Consider the following 15498-nt stretch of genomic DNA (forward strand, 5'->3'; position numbering starts at 1 on the left):
ACTACGAGACTAGAACAAAAGGATTAAATGCTGTCTAGGTCCTAAAGATCATTTTCAGAGTTACAGAGTCGTAAAACAGAATGATGTGCAATAGCTTAGCCCTTGCTATACCCAGTAGAATCTAGTGTTGTGGATTGTGAGGCAAAGTTGATCTTTTTCTTCCTTTGCCCCCTTGGGAAGGCACTGGAGAAACCTCACAATCTGAGGCTTGCCTCTTTCTTTCCTCGTAGCACCTGGATGACTTATCTTTGGCCCCTGTTCTGTATTCATCTGCCCCGGAATCCATGCCCCTGGCCTGCCCCTGGTCTCCAAATCACAAGTTAACAGTGAAGGAGCCAGTAGATGCAGGACGAGTCTTGAAAAAAAGCAAATACAGACCCACACTTTGGAGAGCAGTATCCAACCTAGTACTCTCACTCCTCCCTACTTTGGTTTAGCTTAGGTTCTCCTTGTGGCCTGTTGTGCAGACAGCAAACTACCTGAAATCCGGATGTGACATTCACATCAAAAATAGGTCCCTAGGGCCGGGGGTTTAGCTCAGTGGTTCTGGCGCCTGCCTCATAAGCGCAAGGTCCTGAGTTCAATCCCCGGTACCAAAAAAAAAAAAAAATGCTCCACCAAGTCTGGCAGCTTCACATCTCATAAAAGGGACCACCCATGCTGCACTTACTACAGAGACATGGAAGTAACCACCAAAAACAGGTCCCTGCTTCTAAGAATCCTATAAATTCAGTCATCATGTTTTTTTTAATGTATTATTTAATAGCCATAATTCCCATTAGTAAAAATTAAGTTTTGTTTGTTTGTTTGTTTGTTTTTTGCAGTACAGGGGAATGAACTCAGGACCTTGTGTTTGGCAAGGCAGGCGAGGCACCACTGAGCTAAATCCCCGCCCTAAATATGTAGATGTAACACATGTGGAAAGTTATTAAAATGTTCAAACAGAATGCTTAGTCAAAAGTGCAAGGTCCTGAGTTCAATCCCCGGTACCAAAAAAAAAAAAAAAATTCATACAAAACAGAATGCTTAGATCCCTGGAAGTATAGAGAAGCTCATTTGTGAGAATTCTGAGAATTCTGGGATGTAAAGGTTGAGGGGGAAAAAGCCAGGTTGAAGCTCAAGCTCTTATTCATCTCCACCAGGCCAATTTCTTTCCTCTCTCTTGGCAACTTCAGAATGTTAGCAAATTTACCATATCCTACTGCACATATTAAAGATAAAAAAGAACTTAAGTCTCCTCCTAAATGTCATTTTGTGACATGTATAAAAAGAAGGTCCCTGCATTCTGTGAGGTTTAAGCCAGGATCTAACACATATTCTAAATAAAAATGAGTTGAATAAATGAATGAATGAATATCATAGTTTGGAAACACCAAACGAAAACACTGCTGTGCCCACCAGAACTACTTGCAATATAACCTAAGGATTCAGCGTGGAGTGGTAAAGAAAATCCAACAGATTACAAGAGAACAGCCAGCCAAACCCTGTCATTTTCTATAAAATGAGGGCTGGGGGTTTAGCTCAGTGGTGCTGTGCTTGGCTTGCAAGCACAAGATCCTGAGTTTGATCCCCAGTACCAGAAAAAAAGAAAGAAGAAAGAAAGAAAGAAAGAAAGAAAGAAAGAAAGAAAGAAAGAAAGAAAGAAAGAAAGAAAGAAAGAAAAAGAAAATGAAGTTCAGAGAGGGTAAATGATGTGACTACATTATAGGTCTCCTTTTGACAGAAAAAAAAAGCTAAAATGGTTCACTACAGAGTACCGATTTCCTGTCAAATATGGTAACTGTGGAATGTGACACCATTGTCTCCATCTCAGTGAGGTGGGCTTATAAGGGGAATAAGATAGCTGTCAGTTGAGCCCCTTGACCAAATAGGTCAACGTCAGTGCTTGTCATTAATACTCTAACTTTATTTCTTTGGATCCTGAGAGTTATTTTTTTTTTCTCAACACATCTTACTTTGTTACCTGCTAATACCTGCACCAGTTATGAGCAACATTGCCAGGCACACTGGGTGTCAAAAGGAGGTGCTGATGGAGAATGTGAGGTTTGAATATGAACAATCTGGATTTGAATCCCACATCCATGATTTAATTAGCTGGTTGGCATTGGGAAAATTACTGACCCTCTTTAAAATCTGATTATCTCAGTGCCTGGTGTGATTATAAGTCTATAGTAGTTATTACTATGCTTTGCAGCTTTGCCCAGGACAAAGCTGGAAGTTCAGCCTAGCCTGAGATCGGTACAGAGAAAAGAAAAAGCAAACATTGGATGCTCCTGAGCAGTCTAGATGTAAATGTCTTCAAGGGTGGGGACCACAGTTGAGCTTCTTCTGTGGTCCAAAGCATGTACCTTAGAAGTGAGCCCCACTCAGGAGCGGGTCACCGCTGCAGGAAGAAGAATGCAGAGGAAAGAACCCACCAGGATCTAGGTGCTAGGCAACCATGAGGCTAACCATGAGCTTAGAACTGCAGTAAGGAGCTACTTGAACTCCAATTTATCAGAAGTGCTAAAACATCCGTGAAAAGGTGAGAGGGACAAAGCTGTATTTATCAGGATTTCTCTCAAGGAAAAGAATCATGTGTAACTGAATTGATATTTTGATAAGTTCCTCCGTCTGTGTGTGTGTGTGTGTGTGTGTGTGTGTGTGTGTGTGTGTTTCTTGGAGGATTTTTTTTTTTTTTTCAAGACAGGATCTCATTTTGTAGTTCAGGCCAGCCTTGAACTCACTATGTAGTCCAGGCTGGCCTTGACTTTACAGTGATCCTCCTGCCTCAGCCTCCTGAGCGCTGGGATTACAGGCATGCACCACCAGGGCTGGCTCTTGCAGGATTTGGGTTATGACGAGTGGTGTAACCAGTGCACAGCTAGCACTGAACTGTAAGTAATCCTGAAGGGCAAGCCGAGCTCTGCCTTGCAGGGCCTCCTTTCCCAAGCTTCCTTCAAGCAAGAGCAGTTTCTCTTCATTGAAATGTTGAATACTGAAGGAAAGCCTGTTTGAACAAGTGCCAGGGTTTTTTACCAGCCTTGGATATCCTGATCCTCCTGCCTGTAGGGCCTTAATTTTGAATCTCAGGAGCTCCACCTCACTAACCCCAGCTCTCCAGCCCAGCAAATGGCTATCTCACCATGGCCTCTGGGGCCACTCTTCTAACCAGAACCTTGGAGAGGCTGCCTAGGAGGGGCTCCCCACATAGCCAGTTAGACATCGGTTGATATGAATTTGCTACATATAGTAGTTAATGACTGGACTTGTTGATTTCTCTTTCATGGAATTTCAGATAAAACTTTATAGTAGTTAGTAGTAGGATGTGGATGTGTAGATGATCACAGTTCATGCCTTTCACCAAGCACATTCGTGCCTTTGCTCCTCCCATCCACTATCCTTTGAAGACTTTTCCTTACAAAGTGAAATATTTCTCATCCTTCAAGACTCAATTCAAGCACTTTTTTTTCTTTTCTGGTATCGGGGATTGAACTCAGGACCTTGAGCTTGCAAGGCAAGCACAGCACCACTGAGCTAAATCCCTAGCCCCTCAAGCGCTGTCTTTTCCAGGAACCCTGCCCTGATCCTTCAAGTTATATATAGGCAATCCCTCTTCTACTGCATTCTTATACCATATTATTAACATCTCTACCTGGGGGGAATCATAGGCAGCAGTTTCTATATCTGTCTGTCACACAACACTGGAAGCTCCAGTAGGACAAGGACTATTTCTTATTCATATCTATAGTCCCTGGAAGGTAACTGGGTTTTTTGGGGGTTTTTTGGTACCGGGGATCGAACTCAGGTCCTTGAGCTTGAGCAGCAGGCGGCGAAACCACTGAGCTAAATCCCCAGCCGGTAACTGGTTTTTTAAAAATTCTTTTAAATTTCTGATTGGCAAATTATAATTGCATATGTTTATGGAGTCCAATGAGATATTATTATACAGTATACAACAAGGAATGATTGAACCATGCCAACATATCTATTCCTTCTATACTTGTCCTTTCTTGTGGTTAGAACATTTGAAATTTACTCTCCTAACATTTAAGAAATATACAATATGGGGCCGGGGATTTAGCTCAGTGGTTTCGCCGCTTGCTGCACAAGCGCAAGGACCCGAGTTCGATCCCTGGTACCAAAAAAAAAAAGAAAAAGAAAAAGAAATATACAATATATTATTATTTATAGTTACCTGCTGTAGAATAGATCTCAAAAGACTTATTCTTCTGTCTAACTGAAACTTGTACCGTTTGGCCGTCACTCCATCCATTCCTCCTCCTCACCCTCTCTCAGTCTCTAGTTCCCACCATCCTGCTCTCTATTTTTATGAGCTTGAGTGTTTGAATTCCACATGTAAGAGGGGTCACGGAGGAGTGTCCTTCTGTGTCTGGTTTATTTCACTTAGCAAGTCTTACTGGTCTAGGGCCCTAGGCTTGAAGCTTGGTATAAACATAATACATCTCCTTGGAGTAGCAATTTTACTTACATTTTCAACAATTTAAAATTTTTTCATATATTTTTAATGCTCAGTATTTTAGAAAGGAGTACAAAACTAACTTGAGCTTGAAAGATAAACATTCTTATCATTTTGTCCAATTCCTTTGACATATGAAAAGTTTGAGGATCTTTTGCAGTGGGCACTCAACACAAATTTAAATTTAATTTAATTTTAAGGTTTGTTTATGGTTAATGATTTCTTTTCCTGCAGGAAACAACACAGAACCTTATTTGTTTGTAGTAAATAGAAAGAAAAACCATTCTTTTTAAATTAATGAGTTGGAAAAGGATAAAGTGAAAAATCCATGTTATTTCACCTCAGTTGTAAATTTTAACATAAGTTCACTGCCAAATATATAGACTAAAAGTCTTTCAGAACACTACCATCTGGCAAAGACCAAATGCTTCTTTGTATTTGAAAAAAATTATAAGATATATCTTATACACAAAACAACATATGCATTATATGCAATTTACTCTTTAAAGTCTTTATAGCACCTAAAATTTGAAGTCATGATTCTCAGTCCCACTAACCCTTTCAAAATATTTTCTTCAACCACTCTTAGTGTATTGGCATTATGTTATGTTAATGGGCTTTCTTTTTTGTTTTGTTTTGTTTCGTTGTTTGTTGCTTATTTTGTTTTGTTTTGAGGCAGGTCTCACTATGTAGTTCAGGCTACCCTTGAACTCACTATGTAGCCCAGACTGGCCTCAAACTCTCTGTGATCCTCCTGCCTCAGCCTCCCTAGTGCTGGGATTACAGGCGTGCGTCACCATGCCTGGCCTGTTAATGGATTTTCAAGTGCCCCCCAGGCAAAGACTTAGCTTCCTGTATAGATGTTCCTGTAGAAAAATAATGGCAATATACTCTAGCTACTAAGCTTTTTTACCTTTGTGGTAAAACTAAATTTATACAGGCCAAGGATTTAGCTCAGTGGCACTGCGCCTGCCTCAAAGCTCAAGGTCCTGAGTTGATCCCCAGCACCAAAAAAACCCACCTAAATTTATATGTTTATATTATCTGGATTTAGATACTACAAAAGGTATTCAGATCTACAACATAGGGGCCAGATCTAAGTTCTGAGCCCTATAGTAAAAAGAATTTAATGGCCTAAGGGTCACGAAAACATCAATGTGTTTATTTGCATACTCCTTCACCACTGTTAGAGTCGATATAAGAGAACAGGGCCAAGGATGTAGCTCAGTGGCACAGCACCTACCTGGCAAGCACAAGACCCTGAGTTCGATTTCTGGTACAAATAAATAAATAGAACATTAGATTTCTTTGACAAAGCAGGGAAGAGTCTATATACTCTTAAATTCTACTTGTACTTGGATTAATATTTCTGGACAAATAGAGGTTATTACTGAAAATAAAAGGCTTATACCAAATGCTGCCTAATTTTGTCTAACTTCTACAACTTCTTGAGCTAATCTTCATCAATATTCTGCTTTTAATTTTTAGCCCTTGCTTATGTAACATAGTTATAAATGAAGCTTAAGCATCAATGACTTGCTAATGTTCTTGTCCTTTTCCCCAGACTATGAGAAAATGATGGTGGGCTGAGGATTTAGCTCAGTGGCACCTCACCTGCCTTGCAAGCACAAGACCCTGAGTTGGATCCCCAGTACCACCAAAAAACAACAAAAAAAAGATGATGGTTCATCAAACATGAACCCGTTCGTTTGTCTCATTTAGGTCAGTCAGGAGGAATTCTCACTCCCTGGTAGGCAGCATCAGTGCTTCTCCTCAGCCTGCAGCAGGTAGAAGAAAACAGACCCTCAGCCCTTCTGCACACTTGAAGAATAAGCAATCAAAATGGGGGAGGAGTGAGGTAGGACAGAAGAAATAAAAATAGGTAGAAGGGAAACAAGGAAAAAATTTGTATATTTAAGGCTGCAACTCCAGGACACAAAGTTCCCAAGATTATCCATATCAGTATTTATCAGTATTCCCTAGACTGTTTATGGTTCTTTTCTTTTAGGTCCATCATACCCCAAATCCCTTAAAGATAGTTTAAGTCCATGGATTAGCTTAGTTGATAAAATAAAGGGCAGAAACTTGATCTTAAAGAAACATGTTGAGAGTTCAAAGAATGTTTTGAAGCAAAATAATCTTAGGTTATCCATCTAAAAAGTAATCCATCTAAAAAGTAATTGGTAGGGCTGGAGATTTAGCTCAGTGGTTCCGCCGCCTGCCTTGCAAGCGCAAGGACCCGAGTTCGACCCCCGGTACCAAAAAAAAAGTAATTGGTGGGGCTTACACTTTTCACCTGTAAAATGGGCTGTTATCTTTTGGTGGGTAGACCATCCTTTCCCTATAAACCAAGACCAAGATGAAACTTCCTCCAGATTCATAAATGCCACCAAAAATACATAAATATTCCCAGCCACACACTATATGCATCTCTCTCTCTCTCAAGGGTACATACTCTATTTCTTTGACTGTGTACTTTTAAATTTCTGCCTGTTAAATCCCTTTCTGACTCTTCAAAATTTTAATTATTAATAAATAATGAATATTCATCAAGTGAAATATCTTTGAGACTTTATGAAGGCACTGCCGAGAAGTAGGGAGTGAAACTACTTAGAGTTTTGGTTAGGTATACCAGGTTAAGTACCGCCAAATAGAAACGAACAAGCTAGGCCACTATTGGTAAGCCTTGTTTTAAAACCTAAATTACAAAAACAATCATAAAAGCAGCACATGCTCAGTGCAGAAATGCTGAGAATCTGACCCACTGTACCCTCTTTCTCTTTCCTGCACGTTGCATGTGAAAGGGTCAGTGGGAAACCAGACAACCCACATGGTGCTGGAGTGGGCCAGAGGAGGCTGGAGGAGTCCAGAGTGAGTGGTCCATCCTAAGGGACTGGCACTAACTTGATTTTGCATCAGCTTACCGCAGCAAAGGGGCCAATGTGTTGCCCAAATTTTGAGTTTTACATATGGCCCTTTTATCTTACAGCTTTGGAACTTTATAATCCCAATTTCCTTTGTAAAAGGCAATGGCCTTCCAATCAATTCCATTTGATTTGCAATATATCTTTTTAATAGCATATTATTTAGCCAACAATCCCCTCTAAATCTGAATCAAGCATATGTGTTTCCTTTTTATATCTTGTTCAAACATCCAAATTGTTATTCCCAAGAACATTTATTTCGTGATACATTCATTATAAACTTTTAGCCTTCCTAACAAAGTCTTGATCAAAATCCTTCAGTGACTTCTCCTGAAGTTCAAATACCCCAATCCAACAGAAAAACCCCCTTGTGATCCGGTCTCCATCTTGCTCTACAGACTTATCTGCTGTCGGTCCTTCCCAGACACACGCTGGGCCTCCTTCACTAAGCCAGTCCTGGTCCTCTGTCCTTTCTGGCCTCTGGGCTCCATTAATGCTGTTTCCTCAGCAGACGTCTTCCCCTATACTGGGCTACCACCAGACTGCTGGTGTCCTTCAAGATTCCTTGTGTCTCTCTGTCCTGTATTCCCTGACATGTTCAAGTACAGTTAAGCCCTGTTTTTCTGTGCTGGCTGAGCATCTCTCCACCTCTGTATACTAGTACTTATGTCAAGTATTAACTCTAATAAGATGAGAAGTCCAGATACACTCAGGGCATCTATAAATCCAAAATTTTATGTAGGTTCATTTTCTTCTGGAGAAAGGGTTCAGAATTCACATCAGTCTAGCAAAAGAGTCCATAATAACTCCTTCAAAAATAAATCGGGAGCTGGGCATGTTGGCACATTCCTATAATCCCAGCACTCAGGAGGCTGAGGCAGTAAGATCATCACACATCCAAGGCCAGCCTGAGCTACATAGTGAGTTCAAAGCCAGCCTGAACTACAAAGAGAGACCCTGTCTCAATCCATCCCCCCAAAATTAAAAAAAAAAATAATGCCACTGTGCTAAATTTTGAGTCCTTAGGAAATAGAGTGAGTTCTATTCTTTGAATATCTGCAGTAAGATGTCTGATGTTCGCCGAATGAGAGCTTTAGTTATCATTTAAAGGTAACATTTATTCTAGTCAAGATATAGTAAATTTAACCTCCTCTGTTTCTTTTAAGTAGACAGGAAATGTGAGTGAGTGAAAACTACCCTGACAAAAGGAAAGATATGGAAAGAACTATAACAAAATACCAGCAGTGGTTAGTTTAGAAAGATGGGATTATAGGTGAGATGGGCTTTCAAATTTTACTTATATTCGTCTGTCCTAATCATGTTTGTTTGCTTTAGAATGACCCTTTTTTATTTTTGAAATGTAAAAATTATGTTTTAAACTATAATACTTTTTCCTTAAGTGTGCCAGACATCTAGCTTTAAGTCCTAGCTCTACTACTTTTTTTTTTTTTCTTTTCTTTAAGTCCCAGGACCTTGGACACATGAGGCAAGCATTCCACCACTAAATTACAACCCCAGCCCTTTTTTGAAATTTTGAGACAGAGTCTTGCTAAGGCTGGCCTTGAACTTGTGGTCCTTCTGCCTCAGCCTCCCAAGTAGCTGGGATAGTACATCAGCTCTGCTACTTTAATTTTATGATCTTGGGAAAGTTCATTAATCTTTATGAGTTTGGCTTCTGAACTGTAAAATGAATATAGTAGTTACTATATGAAAAGGCCCAACACACAGTATGGATCTGGTACATATTAGTTCAATGCACAATAAATGTCTTTTTTAATATTTGTTTGCTTGTTTGTTTGTTGTGATCTCCAAAGACATTCAAAACAGAAGTCAGTTAAAATATAGCTCCTTCTGGTCTCAATTTTGTATGTAAGTGTTCGCACAGGCAGTAAAAATCTGATGTAATATGCCCAGTTTATAAGGTGGCTATTAGCCCTGACTCTTGTCTAAAGAAATCCCTAAGTAATTTGTACATTTGCTAGGTTTTAAACAAAGAAATTGACAACAATTTTCCAAGCCATTTATAGTAACTAAGCTCTCAGCTTCTCTGTGTTCTAACTGGAAACAAGTTCTCTGCAGTTTTCACTTACCTCCTCCCCTGTCCCCACCGGGAGACATCACACCATATTTTTTGAAGTCTTCCTTCTAATTTCTCTACAAGTTCTGTAAAAACAAAATGTTATTGGCAATGACAATCGCCTTGCATTTTATGCCATCCTTTCCCCCCGCATAACTGTGTAATTAAAGGTTACTATATATGCAATTCGCTGTTGTTAAAAATTCCTAATTTGGCAGGACTATATGAAGTCAAAAATAAAAGTCCTTATTTCTCCCAGGCTTTTAATTTTAAAGTTACTTGGCATTGAGTGGACAGAACAACCTCAGCATTTGTATCTTTGGATGACTGATAAAAGTGAATTCTTAGCATAGCTAGAATACTTCAACATTGCTTAGGGAGCTTTGTGCAGTCAGAAGAGTCCAAAGCAGTTATCTAACCCTAAAATATCTAAAGCCACCAGACGAGAGTTTTTTCCTATGTGTACCACATAAATGAAAACACCTCCTTCGCAGGCCAAGTGAAATGAGTTAGTAATAAGTTTTTCTGAAGAGGTTAATTGAGGTGTTCTACGATCAAACATAAGCACAAATCTATCTGGTTAACATTCTATGATTTATATCACTTTTGTCTGCAGTACAGCAGATCCAAAGCCAGCTGCATGTTTTATTTATTTTTCGTTCTTTGAAACTTCTGGGGCAGTTAAGCCAATTTTCTGAATCTTTCTGGACTTCCCTTTCCGGGTCTATATGGCTGGCTTTGTAATAATAATACTCACCTCTCAGTGCCTATATGAGTTGAGGAGATGAAGGCTGGGGTGGGAGAGAGGAGGCAAAGCCTCACTTAGTCACCTTTGTCATGGGTCCTGTCCTTGATCTTAGGTGAAAATATGCTTATTCCCAGCTTGGCTTTTTTTTTTTTTCTTTTCCACTTTAACTTCACTGAAAAGTTTTCTGAAATGATTGCTTTTGTGCATAATTCTGTACTTGGTCCAGAAGGAATAAGGAGGCCATGTAAAGCCTGACTCTGGGTCTATCAGCCACTGATAGCTGCCACCCAGGATCCCCCACCCCCTTTCCTTTAGTAGATCATTAAAAGACTATATTCCCCCTCTTCCCTCATAGATAGTTGTAGCCACGGGAGCAGATTTCCAACCCTGTGATGTAAGCACAAATAGTGTAGACGACTTCTGAAAAGTCTCCCTAAAAGATAGAACACACCTTTTTCTTTTTTCCTTGCCACCTTCCTGCTGGCTAATACCAGTGAGAACGTGGAGGGTGACAATATTTTTGGACCAAGAAGTGTTATACTACGGCTGGCTAAAGAGCAAAGCAAAAGGAATTCCGCTCTCACATACCAAGTAATTGATCTAACAGCTTGCACTGCTCAACACTGAGCTTTTTTTTTTTTTTAATATAAGAGAAAAATAAACACACTTCTAACTTGTTTAAAGTCACTATTATTTTTTTCCCATCATATACAAATGAATTCAATCCTCACTGATATGCTGGCCCTCTAGAAGTTAGCCAGAAACAAGAACAATTTTTTTAATTCTGGAAAAAGTTTCCACATTTCTTTGGTGCCTCTGTGTACTTTTTATTTATTAGCAATGAATTCCTCACTCTTCAAAAGGCTCTAGCATGTCTCTCTAGCCTTGTTTATACAGTTTCCCCCCTTTCATCACCCATATATTACTACCCACTCACTTGAGCTTCTTAGCTAGGAACTTAGAAAGCAGGACCACTCTTTTGAGGGAAGAAAAAAGGAAAGTTCAGCTAAAATTGAGTTTTCAGCTTTTTGTGGATTATAGGAAGACAGAGTTTTTTGAATTCAACAAGTATTTATTAAGCACATCCCATGTTAAAGGCAATATGCTAGGTGCTGAAATACAAAAAATGATATTGTTCTGCTCCAAGGAGCTTATAATCTAATAGGAAAGATGAATCACACAAATAACTATAACACAGGATGGGTATCAAATGCATTAAGAAACGTAGAAAGGGCCTAAACTTTCAGAGGAGAAGCTTTCACTAAGATGACAGTATTTGAGAGTGTTAGTAGATATTAGAGAGTTTCATGAAGAAGACAGGATTTAAGCTGGGCTCTGCACAAAATGGTAAAAACAGGACCAGCAACAGAACATACCAAAGACATAGGTGGATCTAGGGACCCTAGAGAACCTGGAGGATAGAGAAGATGCTAATCTAGACCTAAGGCAGACTCAGGACAGATGGAGAGAATAAAGAGCCACCAGAAGTTGTTGAACAGGGAAGTAACAAGATCAGGGCTTGGGAAGATGGCCCTTTTGGCACTTCAGAGAAAGGTCAGCTGCAAAGAGGCCAGTGAGTAGGTATCTTTAACAACTCCCCAAAATATAAGATGACCTGAATTTGAAAAGAGACTATTTAGAGCTGGGTGTGGTGGCAGTACATTGGGGGTTAGGGTCAGGCGATCGGGAGGGGAGAGAGGGAGAGAGAGAGAGAGAGAGGAAAGGAGGTCACAGAAGCCACTGCATTACTGTGTGAGCTATATGTATGCTTTGCCCAAGAAAAAGCATTGATCTGTAACTCTCAGATTCAGAAGTGGAAAATATCTATCTTCATAAAAGAATGCTTTAAATTAAGCTTTATTTGAACTGGGAAACTAAAACTAAAAGGCTGAATAGACTGAATAGACCGTAATAATGAGTGTGTTCAGTCTATAGTCTTCATAGAGCCTTAGCTTTTTTCTCCGATGTCCACTGCTTTTTGTCCTGCTTTTTGTTAACAGTCCAGCCTGATTTTTCTCTTTTTTTGGTACCGGGGATTGAACTCAGGACCTTGTGCTTGTGAGGCAGGCGGCAGAACCACTGAGCTAAATCTCCCGCCCTGTTTTGTTTTGTTTTGTTTTCTCTGTGCAGAGTAGAAGAGAGGAGCTAAAGTCTGGGACTTTTCTGGGATCCTGGGCATAGTTTCAAAGGGTGTTTTCTTTTTCCGTGCAAAGCTTATCCCGGGAATGACTGTTCTCTCTCTAGGGCACACTCCTTCTGTACAAACACCCTGCCTTGTGATAAGGACGGGAACACGCAGCGGGAGGTGTGTGCAAGAAGACGTGTAAGAGAAACAAGTTAAAGCCTGGGGGTGGGTTTGCCCTCGGTCCCTCAGTGGTGAACCCCAACAGTTTCAGTCTCTCCTCTAGTTTATTCTTAGAGATGCTATTCGGAAGCTGTCCTTGCTTTCATGACACACCTGGTTGTTGAGGTTGATAAGACTGTTAGGGAAAGTAAGCACAGGAAAAAACACATGCCATGCTTTAATGGGGCCACAGAGCCTGAGTTGGGGCCCCAGGAATACACCTACCTTTTGTCCCCTCGTGGTTTCTGTCTCACTAGGAGATGGGGGGAAAGAATATTGAAAAGAATCTCAGCACTGCCAACCGCTTCCCTCCAAAAGAAAAATTGTTTTCTTTATCCTTTGCCCAGTTGTCATGGTAAATACCAGGTAGCAGGGCATCTTACATATAAGGTTTTTCCACTTCTCACAACTTACTTCTTTACTCATCTTTATGTTCCATCTCTAACACCCACACACACACCGTAAGAGAAAATTTAGGAGGACGAGGCTTTTTAGAGAACGTAAGAATTTTCTAAAATTTACCTCTTCATTGCAGACTAAAACCATGCCAGCATAGCCCGAGGAAAAGAGGAAAGGGCTGACACAGACCCACACAGACATAGTATCCTCAAATAGCTTTGAGGTAAGTAGGTCCCCAAGACAAATCCCTTGTTCTCAGGGAATAAATTCTAGAGATTTTCTGAAATGGGTAAATTTGAGCATCTGATCAACTGCTACTTTCTCTTTTTATTTTTCTAACTGCTTTAGGAAGACCTAAATAGGTCTTAATACCTACTAACATCTTATTAATAAGGGAGGAACAAACAAAAATTAAGTTATAAGCCTACCATATTAGCCTACCAATTAGAGAAGTATCCTGTGTAATATTTAGCAGCTTATAATTTGTTTAGTTTATCTTATTTGGGGCATGGAAAGTGGCTTATAGATAAAATAATGAGGATTCTTTTTCTTCTGTGACAACAAAGGTGGTGCTCTCAAGAGGCACAAGTGATTAATGAAGTCCTCGGGAACCAACAGCGCTAATGTGACAAATATTGGTTAAATTGGGTTTTGCTTTTACACAAACTGTGTGTGTGTGGGGGGGGGGAACAACAATAAATAAGTATTTCAAACCTGTCCCTGAGAAAAGCTTAACAAGAATTATTAACTTAAAGATTCTTACATTTTATAAAAATCTAGAAACTATGAAGAATATTGAACAACTTATACTCTAGCCCTAAAATCATAATCAAATGTTCTTTGCTTGGGGGGGCGGTCCATGAATTGGGTTTCAGGCCACATGTAAATTTCCTGAAATTGTTTCCAAAATTTTGTGTGATTTTCCTTTTTTATTTCCTTCAGAAAAGGTGGACTGGTTTCAGAAGAAACCAATCCTCGACCTCTCTAAAAGGTTAAGAACTGCTGTCATTAAAGAGAAAGAGAGAGAGAGAGGAAGGAGGGAAGGAAGGAAGGAAAAAAGGAAGAGGGAAAGGAAGGAAAGAAAGGAGGGACGGAGGGGACTTAAACAGTTCAGAGTAGCGTTTACTGCAGGCTTGCTATGTCGAGGCACATTGTTGTATACACAAAAGAGGGAAGGAAGGAGGCAGATTAAAGAGAATATGGAATCTCATCAATTCTGTTTCAAATAAAATAACCAAAATGCAGGTACTATTTGTGCATGGCACTTCTCTTTTCACTTTTAGCTTCAAAACACATCATTATATTTGTATCAAAAGTTAACAATAGGGCTGGGGATTTAGTTCAGTGGCACTGTACCTGCCTTGCAAGTGCAAGGTCCTGAGTTTGATCCCCGATACAAAAAAACCAAAAAACCAAAACCAAAACAATATTATGACCTTCCTTTCAAAAGCCTATGAGTTTTCAAATGGTTTAACTTGCTTCTTCGGGCTCATGCTATCAACAAAAATGTAGACATTAGCTAAATGTGTAGACATTGTTTAGAATAAGTGTATCAAAAAACTTTTCTCTAGTATAAATTTCTGATCCTTTATGGTGAATCTTTCAAAAGTAGCCTTCAATGAAACAGTTATATTATCTGCAGCAGTGATTTTGAAGGAAGTGATTGAAAAAGATAAAAGGGTGATACAATGACAAATTTCTATAGATTCAGAATATACTACTATTTTAGGATGTAAAAAGTCACAATTCCAATACAAATTGTAACAAAATTCTCCTCTTAAGAATGACAAATTTTTACATAAAACCCAATTCTTTTCATCATGTTCCTAAAACCTCATGAAGTATTTAGAATCAGGTTTCACAAAGACATGTCTCCATGTAAATAATCAGCACGTTTTCTGTGCATGAAGAAGTTGCAGAATCCTCTACCCTTTTTCTTTGTTACAAGGCATAAATCAATTTCCCACCATCCTGATCTTTTTCATTCTTTAATTATTCTTAATCCCAAAGAGGCACATACATGTTGGATTTAGGCAGCCTTATAAACCAAGACTTCTATTATCTTTTCTTTAAGATTGCTCTTGAAATTTAACTCAGTTGCAACTAAATATGTAAATATGCAGAGCTACTTCAAATATTCCCCAAATATTTCATTAGCTGGCAACCTGCAAAGGTAGATTAAGACATAATATAAAAATTAAGCAAAGAAATGAATGAATGCTTTACACATTGCTATAACTTTTGAATGAACAGTTATGTATCTGAATGACTATCTTAAATAATTGTTATCATATTTTGAATTTAAATCAGTATAGCTTATGGTAAGGGTGGATGAATTTTCTTCTCTTATAAAAATATTTTCCTTTCAATGCCTCATAAAGCATATGAAAGAACACACTTACCCCATGTTGCTTGCTGTGGTTATATCATCCTCAGATCAAGGCTTATCTGAATTCCAGATTAATTTAAAGGTTATAAAAAGAAGCAGTAAAGAGGTTTGACTTCCCCTGAAACGAGACTGTCATATGCTAACAGGCTTTTAAATGA

At 39.2% G+C, this 15498-nt stretch overlaps 1 protein-coding gene and 1 long non-coding RNA gene across 26 annotated transcripts in view; one reads left to right on the forward strand and one right to left on the reverse strand.

The window, feature by feature from the left end:
- The window catches only part of Arhgef33 (Rho guanine nucleotide exchange factor 33), a 191438-nt gene extending 175940 nt beyond the window's left edge, over positions 1-15498 (reverse strand). For 8 of the 24 annotated variants that reach the window (XM_087216119.1, XM_021253756.2, XM_021253755.2 and 5 more), the window contains exon 1: positions 9474-9651. The gene's annotated coding sequence lies outside the window, so the exon portion shown is untranslated. Of the gene's footprint in view, positions 1-4177; positions 4405-9473; positions 9653-15353 lie in introns of those variants that run through there. The other 16 variants (XR_015453001.1, XM_087216118.1, XM_087216125.1 and 13 more) reach the window with 5 other exon arrangements.
- LOC147827012 (uncharacterized) lies at positions 48-13882 on the forward strand. Of its 2 annotated transcripts, none has more exons than XR_015453004.1 (3): positions 48-2524; positions 13088-13174; positions 13518-13882. It is a non-coding gene; the product is annotated as an uncharacterized LOC147827012 (long non-coding RNA). The 2 variants fall into 2 exon arrangements; XR_015453005.1 differs by lacking the exon at positions 48-2524 and adding an exon at positions 9786-12531.

The sequence above is a fragment of the Heterocephalus glaber genome, unplaced genomic scaffold (assembly GCF_053883595.1).
Source record: "Heterocephalus glaber isolate CG9 unplaced genomic scaffold, H.glaber_assembly_v1.0 deba00001457, whole genome shotgun sequence".
NCBI lineage: Eukaryota > Metazoa > Chordata > Mammalia > Rodentia > Bathyergidae > Heterocephalus > Heterocephalus glaber.